The sequence below is a fragment of the Vicugna pacos genome, unplaced genomic scaffold (assembly GCF_048564905.1).
Source record: "Vicugna pacos unplaced genomic scaffold, VicPac4 scaffold_19, whole genome shotgun sequence".
Lineage (NCBI taxonomy): Eukaryota > Metazoa > Chordata > Mammalia > Artiodactyla > Camelidae > Vicugna > Vicugna pacos.
Genome location: NW_027328740.1, coordinates 65,314,375 through 65,328,612, shown reverse-complemented (window position 1 = coordinate 65,328,612; position 14,238 = coordinate 65,314,375). Strand labels below are relative to the sequence as shown.

The window sequence follows — 14,238 nt, the reverse complement described above, 5'->3', positions numbered from 1 at the left end:
CTCATTTCCAGTATGTCACAACCTATCAATTTTATATGCTGTTTAACAACATGACAAAGACCTATTATACGGAATTGATTCCACAGAAATAAAATTATTTCTACTCCCTCAAGACTTTTTTCTTTTCTATTTTATTTTGTTTTGCTTATTGAAAAGAAAATAAAAGTCAAATCATTTTATTTCATGTATTTTTATAGCTACATAATGTAAATACTACAAAAATATTTAAATTGCAATAAAAATTGTTAATATATTTGTATAAAGATATATAAACAATCAATGCAGATTAGGAAAGGAGTAGATATTTACTAAAAATCTACTGCACATCCAGTCTTTTACAAGCGTATCCTGGAATATAAGCTCTATTATCCAGGGGTCCCCCACCCCCATTCTCAATGCCGATTCCCTTAGTAATCAACTACCAAGGCACCAGCATAGAACCATGCGATCGCTATTTTAGGTATAAATGAATGAATTAGCTCATTCAATTCTAAAACAGAAACCTTAAAATAAATACTGAACTTATTTACAGATAAACAAATTTGGACACAAAAAAGTACAGTTTCTCCCCCAAGACACAAAGATAATAATTGGTAAAGGCAAGATTTGAACTAATCTGCCTGATTATAAAGCTTAGGTGGAAATCCCCTTTGACTGTGTAGGTCCAGAAGCACAGCCCATCACCCTATCTTTGTTCAGATCTAGCCTTAGACAGCCTGAGACAGCACCCCATTCCTATGGAACTCGAGGGGAAATGATAACAATAAGGATTTTATATTCAGTAGTTTCTTAGGTCTCAATTATATAAAGTTTCAGCAGGTCAGCAGAAAACTCTGGGAAATATGAGTGGGTCCAGAGCTTTTCGCTGATAAGAAACTCAATCTATCAGGACAGAGTGACCTTCCCATGAGTGGCCTCATGAACATAAACTAAAGGCAGCTGAAATGAAAACTAGCAAGAACATGGAAGTGAAGCAGGAAGGATCCCTACTATCCCCTGCCCAGTTGCCTCTTCACCCGCGTGGACAAGATGGCAGAAGACCCAGGTTCTTGTCTAAGTTACAACATCATGGATTCTCACCCATAAAATGTTGCGACTCTATGCTGTCTTAAGTCCTTTACAACTAAAATATGATGACACCAATATCTCAGCGGAATGTCTATGTCTCCACTTTCTCTCTTCTATTAGGAGACTATATCTATGACCACAAACAGAAATTCAATTAAAAACACCATGCACGAAGCCTGGTGAAAGTCTGTGTAAGAGACATTGTTCTCACTCTCTGTGAATGAAAACTCAGAAAAAGTGGACCTTCTCCCTCTGTAAGTGGGAGGTAGACTGATTTTGTGTGTGTGTGTGTTTGCACGCACATGTGTGTGTGTAAATCATATAAAATATATTCTGGGATTTGCACAGTTTTTTTTATGATACTATCATTTCATGAGGATGAGCCAACCTTTAAAGTAATTTGAATCTATTTTTCTGAGAGGCTCTTTTGGTGGAGGATGGGAAAGGGGAAAGGAAAGGAGGAAAGAAGTAAATGAAGCAAAGCTGTAAGAATACTGCTAGGGAAAGGCAAGACATTAATTTTGTTCCTACTTGCATCACACACAAATTAGGGACTGGCTTTCCCCCATGTCTTGTCAAGCACTGAGCTGCAGAAGAACAGGCGACAGCCCATTTCTCACTGAGCTTGTGACTGTATGTGACATCTTATAGACACAAATTATTTAACCTGATCAAACACTCTAGCAGCAGGATGTAATTCTCCTAATTTGAGAGACAAGAAAACAGGAAGTGAAAGATGGTATATAGCTTGACAAAAGTCAGAGGACAAGAAAACTAAAGAGGATGAATTCAAACTCAGATCTGAATGCAGAGTCTGATATTCCCACTCCCAGGGCTGGAAAATCCTTAACACAAGCTTCCCCAGCTCCTCTGCATTGTTCCTGGCACCAAGCATTTCCCATGGTGATGGTCTCCAATTCTCAGACACAGTGCTCTGTGCAGCCAATAACCTCCATTCGACCTTGATCATCTACCTGCCACGCCCACCAGGCTTCACCATACAGGCAGGAAAGCTGGATTTAAAGTGCATACAAAGCCACCCTGGTTTAAGCTGGACTGTTTATCAGCTTTTCCAGCATAAAGGCAGCCATGAAAGTGCTCACAGTTTGTACATGAGCCACACTACCTCTCTCCATCTGTCTCCCCACCTATACTACTTAGCTATGACCATTTTGAGAATCTTGGAAACAAATTTTTAAAAACAGAAAAGAAAGGATTCTGTAACAAGTACTTAATACTTACAATTTTAAATGAGAAGTTACAAAGTGAGTATTTACAAACCGAATCTGCCTTCCTAGGTGTCAGTTTTAACAGTTAAAAAATATAATAGCAAAAATTTCTCACTTAAAAAATTAACAAAAACATCAACAATAATCTGGAATAAACTCAAAAACAATGCCCATGTTGTACATGGAGAAAGTACAGGACTGTACTGAGGGGTAAAGTAAAAGTGTGAAAGTAGAGACATCAACCTTTTGTATGGAGGAAAGCAGTTTTAAAGATGTACGTTCTCCTAAAGATAATTCAAAATTACTAAAAATTCCCATGACAACACTTATCTGTTTTTTTTAACTTGAAAAAATTATATTAGAATTCTTCAGGAATAATAAAGTCATAATACAAGCCAAGAAATTTAGGGATCGAAAAAAGAATCAAAAAATTCGCACTGTAATATATTAAATAAATTTTTACAATATGTAAGATATAGTGCTAGAGTAAGAAAGTAAGATTGACAGAAATAAATCATGAGCTCAAAAAGAGACTCTAGTATACATAAGTATTTTTTACAGGTGGGATTTCAAATTAAAAAGCAAAGTATGAATTTAATAATTGTCTTGTTACAATCAGAGAATACCTGGAAAAAACAAATTCTATTCCCGTCAAAATGACCACAAGAAAAATTACAGAAAATGATGTAAATATTAGAAAGTACTAATAAGAGCAAATACAACTCTTTGCTCATATCAATTCAGCTTCTCCTCACTGTAACAAGTACCATTATCATCTCCATCTTAGAGATTAAAAAAACCTACAGAAGAAATTTATACCATTATAAGAAAGCATTTCTAAGAATAAAACCCAAAAAGAAGACATTTACTATCTTAAGATTATTTTGGGCCACAACAATAATGAACCTACTGAACAAAATGAAAGGCAAGAAATGACAAGTAAAAGCTCTGTGATACATGTTGATGAAGACAAGGGGTTAATGTTCATAATACACATTGAGCTGTCACAAAGCAGCAAGAAGCTCCCCCACTTAAATGTTTGCAAAGGACAAAAGGGATCATTCACTTTTTAAAAGTCAGATGGCTAATGAGTGAAAAATGCTCAAAACCTCACTGGTCATCAAGTGCAAACTAAAATAATGAAAATCATTTTGCTCGTCATATTGGCAAATATGTTTAAAAGATATTATAGCTAGTGTCCATCTTTGAGACAACAAAATGTGAGCGATCTTTTGGAGGATGACATGTCAATGGATATGTAAACTCTGAAAAACGTGTGTGCACACAGGCTGAACTCCACTTTTAGGAATCGTTACATTTAGAAAAAATCAGTTCAAAAAGATGTACTCATCAGAACATTTGCACAGCACTGTTTACAATGGTGGGAAGAAATGCTGAAGTGAAATCATATCCAGCGATAGAGAATTGGTTACATAAGTTATTCTACATCTTTTCATGTCCCACAGGAGAAGGAATTTCAAGATTCACTTGAAAGCATCCTGTGATGTATGAAGTTGTCACATCCAAGGACTAAATTTCCAGAAACCTTAGCTAAAGGAATACTCATACAAGATCACAGGAATGTTTGTACAAGAAGGATGCCAGTCAAACACCCTTTCTGACAGTGGAAAATGGAGAAAACTTAAGTGTTCACCATCAAGACAATGATGCGGTAAATCACGGAGAGCTGTGGGCACTAAAGTTGCAGCGTTTCAGCATGGTCCAAGGCCTTGTCCACAGTACTCTCCCACGAAAGGTGTCGTTACACAAGAGACCAAACCTGCACATCAGGAGACCCCTTTACTCTATATGAAAGGACCGGGTGAGTCTGGAGTGGGAGGAGGTCTATGATATATACGTTAGTGAATAAACCGAGCTACAGAAAACATATAGTATGGCCTTATTTTTCAATAAAGCATATATACACACACATATACATAGATTTCTCATATACGTGTATGTATGTGTGTATATATATATGACAAAGGCATAAAGGTCATGAAATATATACTCCACATTGTCAGCAGCTTTTACTCTCAGGAAAAAAGGGGAAGGGAAGTAGGGGACTTTCGGTACCACCACAGTTCTCTTTTCAGTATTTCAATTAAGTATACTTGGAATTTAAAAGTTTACTTAAGTACAAAGTAAAATGGACGATGCCTCCAAAAAACAGAATGCTATACTGGTCATTAAAAATCATGTCAGGGGAGATAGAATATTGTAGAAAAATGTGTAATAAGCTGAATGGAAAATGGAGGTCTCCACACAGTAAACAGGCACACAGTGCTCGCTGGTTTTTATGACAGAGCTGATACACACTGATGAAAAGAACAGAAAATAGATGTTAAAGTGTTAATTATTATCTTTGAGTACTGGGACCAGGATAGACCCTTTTGACTCTTTTTTCAGACTTTTATATTAAATACACATTATTTTTCATCTGAAAAATGCATTTTTAGATGTCTAGTACCACACATTGGAAAAAATACATGAGTAGTTACAGAAACAAATAACTAGGAGACACCGCATCACCGTCACACAGTGTAGAAAGGGCGATCCTGAATAACACCACGCAGTTACATAAGGACTCACAAAGTGAGAGCACCCGCTGTAACAGGACGCGGCTCCCTTCCATTTGTCAGTTGTGTCTTCAGGGCTGAGGCATTTCTGAGCACGGCCAGTGTCAGTGCTGGTGTCTGGATGGATGCCACTGGAGGTGAGGGCACCTGCAAGCCGAGAGGAAGAACAGAAGTAATCCTCTGCTTTTTCTGTCTTGTTTCTTTGTTACTTTTAAAGAGAGGCGTAAATAAGATAAACTGAATCTTCCTTACTGAAATTTCAGTAATGAAGCCATTTTTAAAGTGTTCACAACTTATATTCTGCCTATAACTGTCTTTTCAAAAAAGCCTCATATTTATTAAATGTTAATTAACTCAGTTAATTAACTACATGTTGAAACCTTTTAAAAAACATGAAATGCACTACGTGAAAGCACCACACATGCAGTGACTAGCTCAGCTGTCTTTACGGCAGTGCAGTCAGCCCCCACCATCCCGAGACCCTGAACTCCTGATGCTGGGAAGAGAGCACGCTGCTTCCTCAGATGGAGAGAAACGGTAAAAGCATTTTCTGAAATCTACAGCACTGACAAAACATAACTGCTTAATCCCAGGCTCCTTGGAGGCTGTCATTTTCTGTTTCTGGCCAACACCCGTCAATGAGCAGAACCACCCCATTCCCGAGTCATGGGACTCACGTGGGCAGCAGTTTTGGAGAAATTTCCAGGTATAGAATGTTAACCAACTATATATAAAACTCTGAAAAAGAAAAGATGCAATACTCAGATTTTGGAAGACACTCAAAATATTCTCCTAAGTCTTAGTATTTGGAAAGGCTGGGCTTCTCCTAAGCCACTTATTTATTTCACAGCCAGTGAGCATCTCCCACATACCCTGCTTCCCTGTGTGTGCTGGGAGCCTCAGGCACATTGATGCTGTCTATCTTATAAGTCACAAGGCAGAGGCGTGTGTCTCACGCCTGCAACTCTCACACAGGCTCAACTCCGAGCCTCAATTTGTGAACTTGGCCCCATTTTCTCACCTGTTTATTTGGTATCTGTTCTTCTGTAAGCTGCCTGAAGTGCTTCTTGGAACAAGTCAGAAGAATGAGTGGGCAGAGAAATGGACAGATGGACAGGTGAGAGATGGGCAGACAAACAGGGAGACTCCAAGAGAAGGGGAGCAAACAAAATTTCCTATGCAAAACCCTCTTCTAGTCAAGGAAGAAAACCATCACGAAGAAGTGTGAAGAGGCAGGTGGCTTAGGACTGTTTCCTGGATTCCATCAAAAGTCACACCACGTGATGAGAGGGTAAAAGTATAAATAATAAAAGAAAAAAAGCATGCATGTTTGAAAAATATATCTACATTATGTACTTTCTAAAGAATAGATTTATATCAGCAAGGCTCAATAACACAATCTTTGGGTATTTACAGAAGTGAGAATCCCATCTCCAATCCGCAAGACATCCCTTCAGAGTACTGAGGGTCTACACGGTGCGATCATAAAGCCGTAACCGCAAAAGCTGTGCTATCCTGCACTTACGAGGAACGAGCAGCTGTGCTTGGCCTGCCCACGCGCGTCGTTTACAACCCACAGCACCTCTACGGGGGAGGGATGACTAGCGAGCCCTGTCTCTGCAGGAAAGAAAAAAGTCCGGGAGAGGCTAAGCCGACCTACAAGTTCTCCATTTCACAGGACTTGTCACTCCAGAGCAGGACTCGAACTCGGCCCACGTTTGTAACCACAGTACTACCGTAATTTATGTGCTTTTTGTGTGTATAATACATTTGTTTCTGGCATGAAAGTGTATTTAATAAATGATCGGTTGTCTTGTATATTTCATTAGCTCACAATCTTTATATTTTTGAATTGTACTCTTCCCCTGGAGAAATGAACGGAAAGAGCAGTGGTCAGAATGAGGTGGGGCTTCATTCTTTATCTGTTACCTCATCTCATCCAAGTCCCCAACCAGGGAGAAAGAGCAAATGTTCTCTTCATCTTTTAAAGAGAGGGCTCCAGTGATGGTGATTTACTCAACTCCAAAACTAAGTCTGGGGGAAGGGCACATGCAGCAACGAGAGCAGTATCACCTGTAGGAAGGCAAAAAGAGCTCAGGGGATGGCTCAATGGGTCAGCCTGATTTAATTTCAATTGATAATTCAATAACACACTCTAAAAATACTAGCATGCAATGGATTTGCTCTTTCTTGACATCTAGCAAGTTTCCACAGCCGACATGTAACATTATCATGAACTAGTGAAAAGAAGAGTCCACAGACAAGGAAAATCAATGCCACAGGCAGGCTGAAACCCAGGCTGGAGGAAAGGAAGAGAAAGGGCATATTTAAGAAGAGGGGAAAGTCTGGGAAAAAGACATCATCACAAGGACTCTCAAGCATCATCCAGCAATCATATAATCATTCTTTCAAGAGAGAGTTACTTAGGTCCTATTTTGTGCGAGATTTTACAAAGGGCAAAGAGAGACCACAGCGTCCATGGTGGCAGCAAGTTGCGGGGCTATAATACAATTCTAATCTTGGTACCTTGCACAATTGTCCTCAGTATAAAGGCAAAAATTAAAGTAAAATAATACTATGTAAACCATACACATTGCTGAAATAAATTAAAGAAGACCTAAATACCTATAAAGACAAACCACGCAAATTCCTGGATCACATGACAATATTCTTGGGATGGCAGTGCTCCCCAGAGTGAAGCACACATACAACGTGGTCTTGATCACAATCCCAGCGGGCTCCTCAGCAATAACTGACTAGCTTCTGCTACAATTCATATGGGAATTCGAGGGTCTCAGTAACCAAAACGTACCTGAAAGAGTAGAACAAAGTGAGAGGACTTGTAATTCTCAATTCCAAACATTACAACTGTATCTACAAGTGAGATTAGAGGCCATTTTTAAGGTATTATTGTGTTTATCCTTATTTTCTAAATTCTGTACAACGAATATACCTGTTAGAATAAGAAAAATAAAAACTAAAGTATCTTTTAAAACATGCACACCGATTCATTCATTGGGGAAAATTATTTTAACTATAAAGAGGTAAACAAATATCTAGTGAAAAAGGACTACTTAAAAACAAGTCTGCATTTACAATTTTCATAAATTGAAAACTGAAAAGCACAAACACATCAAATTTCTAGGAAGACTGGTGAAACATATTAATAATTATTTTCAAAAATTCTAATTGCACAATGAAAACACAAGAAAGAGAAAATCGTGATTGACAGGAAACTGCGAACACGTGGAGAGCAAAGGCCTTGAAATCACTGTTCCTTTAACTCTGCTACTAGCTCAATAGGAGAGGAAATTCCTCACTGAGGGGACAGTGGAATCCCATGCATAAGATAGGATACACAGTACAAACTGCAGTAGTATCGGGAGTGAATATGTTAGAAGAATTCTGAAGTTACAACATTGCTGAAAAACTATAAAAACACTGACAGACAGATTAAAACACACAGTCATACATATTATATAGAAACATGAACTCTGCTCCCATGTTGCATAGAAATACAAACATATTTGTTCATTTATGGGCACTGATTACTTTATCCCAGGTAGAATATTTCAACTAAAACAAATAATCAATATTACACTCCTATTGTCAAATGTACTTGATAACTTACTCTGCTATGTAACCATATGTGTCTAAGATAGATCTAAAATTAGTGAAAAAGAGCTTTGTATGGTTTCTTGAATTCTTCTCAAAATTCCAAGCTTAATTTTAAAATTGATCTGAGCAGTATTTCTATATTATCTTTTCCCTTGTGAAATGAACAACACAGTCTGTTGTCAAAATTCTGTCCTTACAATGATTCACGAGCACCATATCCTCACAAAACTGCTGGACAGCAAGTCACTATCCAGACACTGTGACCAAATAAATGAAACAGAAGGAAGACAGTGATCCTATTCTGGAGGGCTTATAGTCTGTGTCAACACTGGGGTTTTTCCTTGATTGGTTTGATTGGGTAGCAAAATAAAATCAATCAAGTACTTTCTTTGAGCATTCTATAAGTCATGACTGTTTTTAGTGTCATTAGCAGGAAAGACTTAAGCATGACTTGGTTAGGTCAACTAGCAACAATCATCACTGGAGAGTGAGTAATAAAGAAGTTAACTGATAGCAATGCTTCTGCCTACATGAGACCTAAAATAAATCTACACTGATATCCGAAAGGAAAATAAGGAGATGAGGTCCCCAATGAGAAAACAAACTAACAAGAAATCAAAAAATGAAAGTCATTTTCATTAATGATTCCAGGCAGTAGTGGAGTATGGTGGTGAAGATCACAAATGCTGGGGACAAACATGAGGGTCTGAAATCCCACAGCACTAGGTAGATGTGACACTGATATTTCAGTGAAATTTTCTGCATCTCAGTCTCCTATCCATAGACTGGGGACAACAACTGCACCCATCTCCTATAACGGTCCTAAGAATTAAGTTATTTTATATATAAAAGCTTAAATAAAATACCTCAGAGTTTAAATAATACCCCAAAAGCACAAGAAACAAAGAAAACAGAGACAAATTGCAGTTCATCAAAATTTAAAACTTTGCTTCAAAGGGCACCATCCAGAAAGTGAAACAACAACACAGAGGAGAAAATTTTTTCAAATCACTTATCTGGTAAGGAATTTGTATCTCAAAATGAAGAAAAAAAAACCCTACAACTCAACAATAAAAAGGCAACTCAATTAAAAGGTTAATAAAGTATCTGAAAAGGTATTTTTCAAGGAAAATATACAAATGTCCATAAAACACAATGTAATGATGTTCAATAGCATTAGCTGTAAGGGAAATCAAGTCAAAACCACTAGGAGAAACCGCTTCACACTCACTACAATAGGGTATAATAAAAAAAAAAGCGTAACAAGCACTAAAGAGGACACAGAGGAAGCGGAGCACGCAGCCCTTGCTGGTGAGGATGTAACACAGCGTGGCCACTTTGGAAAACAGCCTGGCAGGGCCTCAGAGAGTTGAACATTTCGTTTCTGACTTACCCAGCAATTCTGCTCTCTGGGCACACACGTAAGAGAACTGAAAACAAATATCCACATAAATAATACCACATGAGTGTTCACGGCGACATTACTCATCACAGCCAAAAACAGAAACAACCCAAATGCGTATCACCTGATGAATGGGTAAACAGTGGGGCCCAGCCATAGAGTGGAATGTTATTCAGCAATAGCATAGCATAGAATAGTGACTAAGGCCACAACATGAGCAAATATTGAAAACGTTACTCAGTGTGAAAGAAGTCAGTCACAATAGACGTTTCCACTTATATGAAGTGACTCGATTTACATGAAATGTCCAGCACAGGCAAATCCACAGAGAGAAAAGTGGCTCCTTGGGGCTGGGGGAGGATGGGGAAGATGGGAATGTCGGTTTATGCGTACAGGGCTTCCTGTTGGGGGGATGAAAATATTCTAAGATTGAATGGGATGCACAATTCTGGGCATAGAGTAAAAACCGATGTACATTTTAATGGGTGAATTGTATTAAAACTCTTAAGAACAAAAGGACCTTGGGCCAGTATCTTCCATAGTAAATGCAAATTGCTAACTTTTATTAGAGGAAAAAGAAACTGCTCTCAGCATGAAAGCAGGAGATCAGCAAATGTGAGTTAACCGAAATTGGACAAGAGCATTTCACTTGAAACAGTTGCTGAGTGTACACGAAATATTCAGAAATAGGAAAATCACCTTGACATCACGAGGAAGCATTCTGTTTCAAATACAGATCAAGGATTCGGCAAGCCCAGCTGCCAGAAATGACCAGAGAAGAAACCTGGTTTATAAAACTAGCACCAGAGACAAGGAATGGTGATGAGGAAAGCAGGCGGCAAATATCTGGAACAGTTCACTACAAATAATTTCTCCACCAAAAATTGAAAAATAAAATGAAAGTGATGAAATGCTCTGTTGACATCTCGAGAATGGGCTTCCTTCGGTGCTCGACTGTTCTGTAACCCCGATTGAGAGACTAAGGAGAATCAGCATGGCTCCTGGGGGTCCCCAAAGGACTGCCCACCAGCACGCTGACCACCATCACATCTGCCAGGTTTGAATTGCAGAGAAGAGACCAAGTTCTGAAAGGCACAGGAAATATTGACAAGGGAAGAAAACGCTGAGGCCAGTCCTGGGACAGAGGCCCTCTGAGCAGAGGCCAGAAGGCTGCAGGTGAACTGCAGTAGACCTGGGGCAGGAAGGGATCACGGGGGAGCATATCTCAATTCTCTTCTGTCTCTGCCTCCGGTAGGAGAGATAAAGCCTGCATCCTTCTCACCTGGAACTGTGGGTTCTGGCTGGAAGAAGTCTTACTGACAAGGAATGATTATTCAAGACTCTGTGGAAAAAGTCAAGAAATCGAGAGGGATTAGGGAGCCATCTCCATGAGCCTCTCAAATGCTCCCATATTTATAGGGTATAATCAAAGGAAAACTTCGTTAACAGTTGTGAGATAGTAAGGAGGAAATTCGGGAAAGACAGGATGAGGCAGAGATTGTAGAATACACAATGAGTACAAAGGATTAGTGTATCTTTAGGGAAGTCATGGGGTGAGGGGAACAAGATACATTTTTAGATATGTTCATTAAAAAGCAGACCACCAGACCAGCCAGGTCCTTGTTTTGGGGATAATACATTATCTAACAACACACAAGCCCAGCGTTTATAGCTGAGGGTCTCGGTCCTTGCTTTACAACCAGCAGAGTGCTATCTAAAACCTCAACTACACAAGCAAAGCATTGTCTCTGCTTTTTAAGGCAAGGAGTCTGGAGTGAGGATGCACAGGAACTTGCTTGTAAAGCAGTATCAAAGCATATTTTTTCTTCTTAAAATTCAGAGGCGACTGGGGTGTGTTACAATTTGTTAACCCAATCATCTGCTTCCACATGGAACCATTATGGAGGACACCCTAGGATGAAAATCCTGGATGTGGGTCTTTTCCTGCCATCTTCAGCCACTCTATCAGGGTCTAGGCACATCCGTGAATAACGATCCTACAGTACCACTCACTCTCTTAACTCCTGGTGATTGAAACTTAATTTTAGCTCTACACAACTTAATGTAGAAAAGTTTCAGCAATAAAAGATATAATATTCCATTTATATCTCATCATATTACTGATTTTCTGATTGCTCTAAGCTGCTTCTACTTGGTAAAGCACCTCATTCTGAAGCTGAATTCAGTAATTTCCATTGTGCATTTCTAGCCAGTTTGGGCTCGCTAACTTCTTTTGGTCAAATATCGATATACTTAATTGATTTCTTTGTTTATCAAGTTCAACCAGGAGGAGAGGGAGTGTCACTCTTTTCCTCAGCCCACCCTCAACTCTTTTCCCATCAACTCAGGCCTCCTGAAAACAAAACAAAGTATTTTTTTCCCTTCTACTCTTTCCACAAACCCAACAGGAAACATCAGCCTGGAGAAAGAATTCAACACAAATGTTAAAACAAAAATCTATAAACCTGAAACAATACCATCTCCGAATCATGATACACAATGACATGAGATTAAGTGTGTCAGGCACAAAGCATGAGGGAGCCTGACTACCTGATTTCTATTCTTCAAAGGAAGGAAGGTTTTCGTATTTTTTATTATCATTCTTGGTCATTGTTTCTGATTATGTCAAAAAATAATTTATGAAATATTTATGCACTGCAATAACTGATTTTTATTGTATCAATTTTAGAAGGCATTCAGAGGGGATAGGAAAACCCACCTCTGTAAAAAATGCAAAATTTCTTCCCCTGTTAAGAACACGTATACAAAATGCAACAGAGAATTCAAATTCTTGTGGAGAGGAGCAAAAGACACAGAATCAAATCAAAGTCATTACAATGAGTCAATTTAAAATTCACTGGACAAACATGCTCAATGCATACAAATAATTTTAAAGGCACACTGCAAACCATTCACTTAATGATCTGCAGGCTAGAGGAAGAATTTCACTCTTTAACAGACAACAGAAATCAATAGGGTGCCCCACCAAACAAAGAGCAGTGAACAATCAGGTTTTTAACAGTTCTGAGAAATCAGCATGTTCTAAAGATCAAAATCCAGAAATTTTAAACATTCATTCAAACCACAATGAAAAAAGCACTTAAAGAAAAAAAAAAAAAGAAAGTAAGCACATAGATCATTGCAACAGAACAATGAGAATTTCTTGTACCGCTAGAAGAAAGAACAGGCTATAGCCTTTTACTTGAAAAGAGACTACTTTTAAAAATAACTGCTAAAACACATTTCATCATTCATGTTGCCTTGAAAAATCTGAGGTACATGTATCTGATCAGAAAAGCAATTCTGAGTAATAGTATGTTACAATTCAGTGCCAGTTTGCTTTAGAAGAAAAGAGAAAAGTTACTGTTTCTAATTCTGCACAAAGTTTAAAGAACCTCCCTGCCTCTATCTCCTCCCATTTCCTAAGCTCATGCTCCCTAATCCTTCTGAAACAAGTATGAGAAAGTCTTATTCCCAATATGCCAAATGAAAACTGAATATCAATTTATTAGTGTAAATATATGCCAACACCTTGAAATGGAGGAGAAAGGTATCAGAAGTCTATATGGAATTTCTTTCTACCTTCCTGAAATCACACACACCAACGTTCACACAGACACAGACACAGACACAGACACATACCCCCTGGATTACTGGGCACTTCACAAGCTTAGTACTTACAACTTGTAGAAGGTAACTTTGTAGTTACTTTAAAATACAAAACTGTCAGCTTTTGAAAGCCTTCATCATCTGCTAAACCATCTAAATATCAAAGAGACCCAATTAGCCTTCTCTGTAGAATGTAATTTCCCTTGATGGCAAAACAGTCTCTAAGAAGTACTGGATCAAAGATTCGTGTTTATCACTACCTATGATCGTTTTTAAGCACATTAACAGATTCAGAAATGTATGTCTCAAAAACATTTATTCCTATTGAAATAGTATACGTGTTCAATTGTCTATACAGTGACTAGGTCCCATGATGGTGTTTAAGAGCTATTTTGTGTATAGCAATATTTACCTTCAAGTGCAGAAAAGGAGGGTGTGTATTACTCAGTTGTAGAGCACCTGCTTAGCATGCACAATGTCCTGGCTTCAGTCCCCAGTACCTCCAAAAAAAATAAATAAAAATAAGTGCATATTTAAAAATAAGAATAAAGTTATAAAAAATGCAGACTAAAAACCACTGCAATCTAGGTGCTACAATTATACTAAAAAAACAAGTGTTTCTATCAAATATTAACTATATGCCAATCACAGAGACAACCAAAAGTCACACCTGAAGCATCACGTGTGATTCTCAGCAACCCTACTAAGTAGACACGGATGAGAAACCAGGCTC

At 38.3% G+C, this 14,238-nt stretch overlaps 1 protein-coding gene across 14 annotated transcripts in view; it reads right to left on the bottom strand.

Annotated features, from left to right (window-relative positions):
• The window catches only part of LOC140693124 (uncharacterized), an 843,637-nt gene that overhangs the window by 19,103 nt on the left and 810,296 nt on the right, over window positions 1-14,238 (bottom strand). For 2 of the 14 annotated variants that reach the window (XR_012068817.1, XR_012068805.1), the window contains exons 2-3: window positions 13,918-14,005; window positions 6,852-6,949 (exon numbers count right to left, since the gene is read on the bottom strand). The exons of 3 other annotated variants lie outside the window; for them this stretch is intronic. The gene's annotated coding sequence lies outside the window, so the exon portion shown is untranslated. Of the gene's footprint in view, window positions 1-4,889; window positions 5,024-5,456; window positions 5,735-6,851; window positions 6,950-7,501; window positions 7,689-13,917; window positions 14,006-14,238 lie in introns of those variants that run through there. 9 more of the 14 variants (XR_012068815.1, XR_012068816.1, XR_012068804.1 and 6 more) reach the window with 8 other exon arrangements.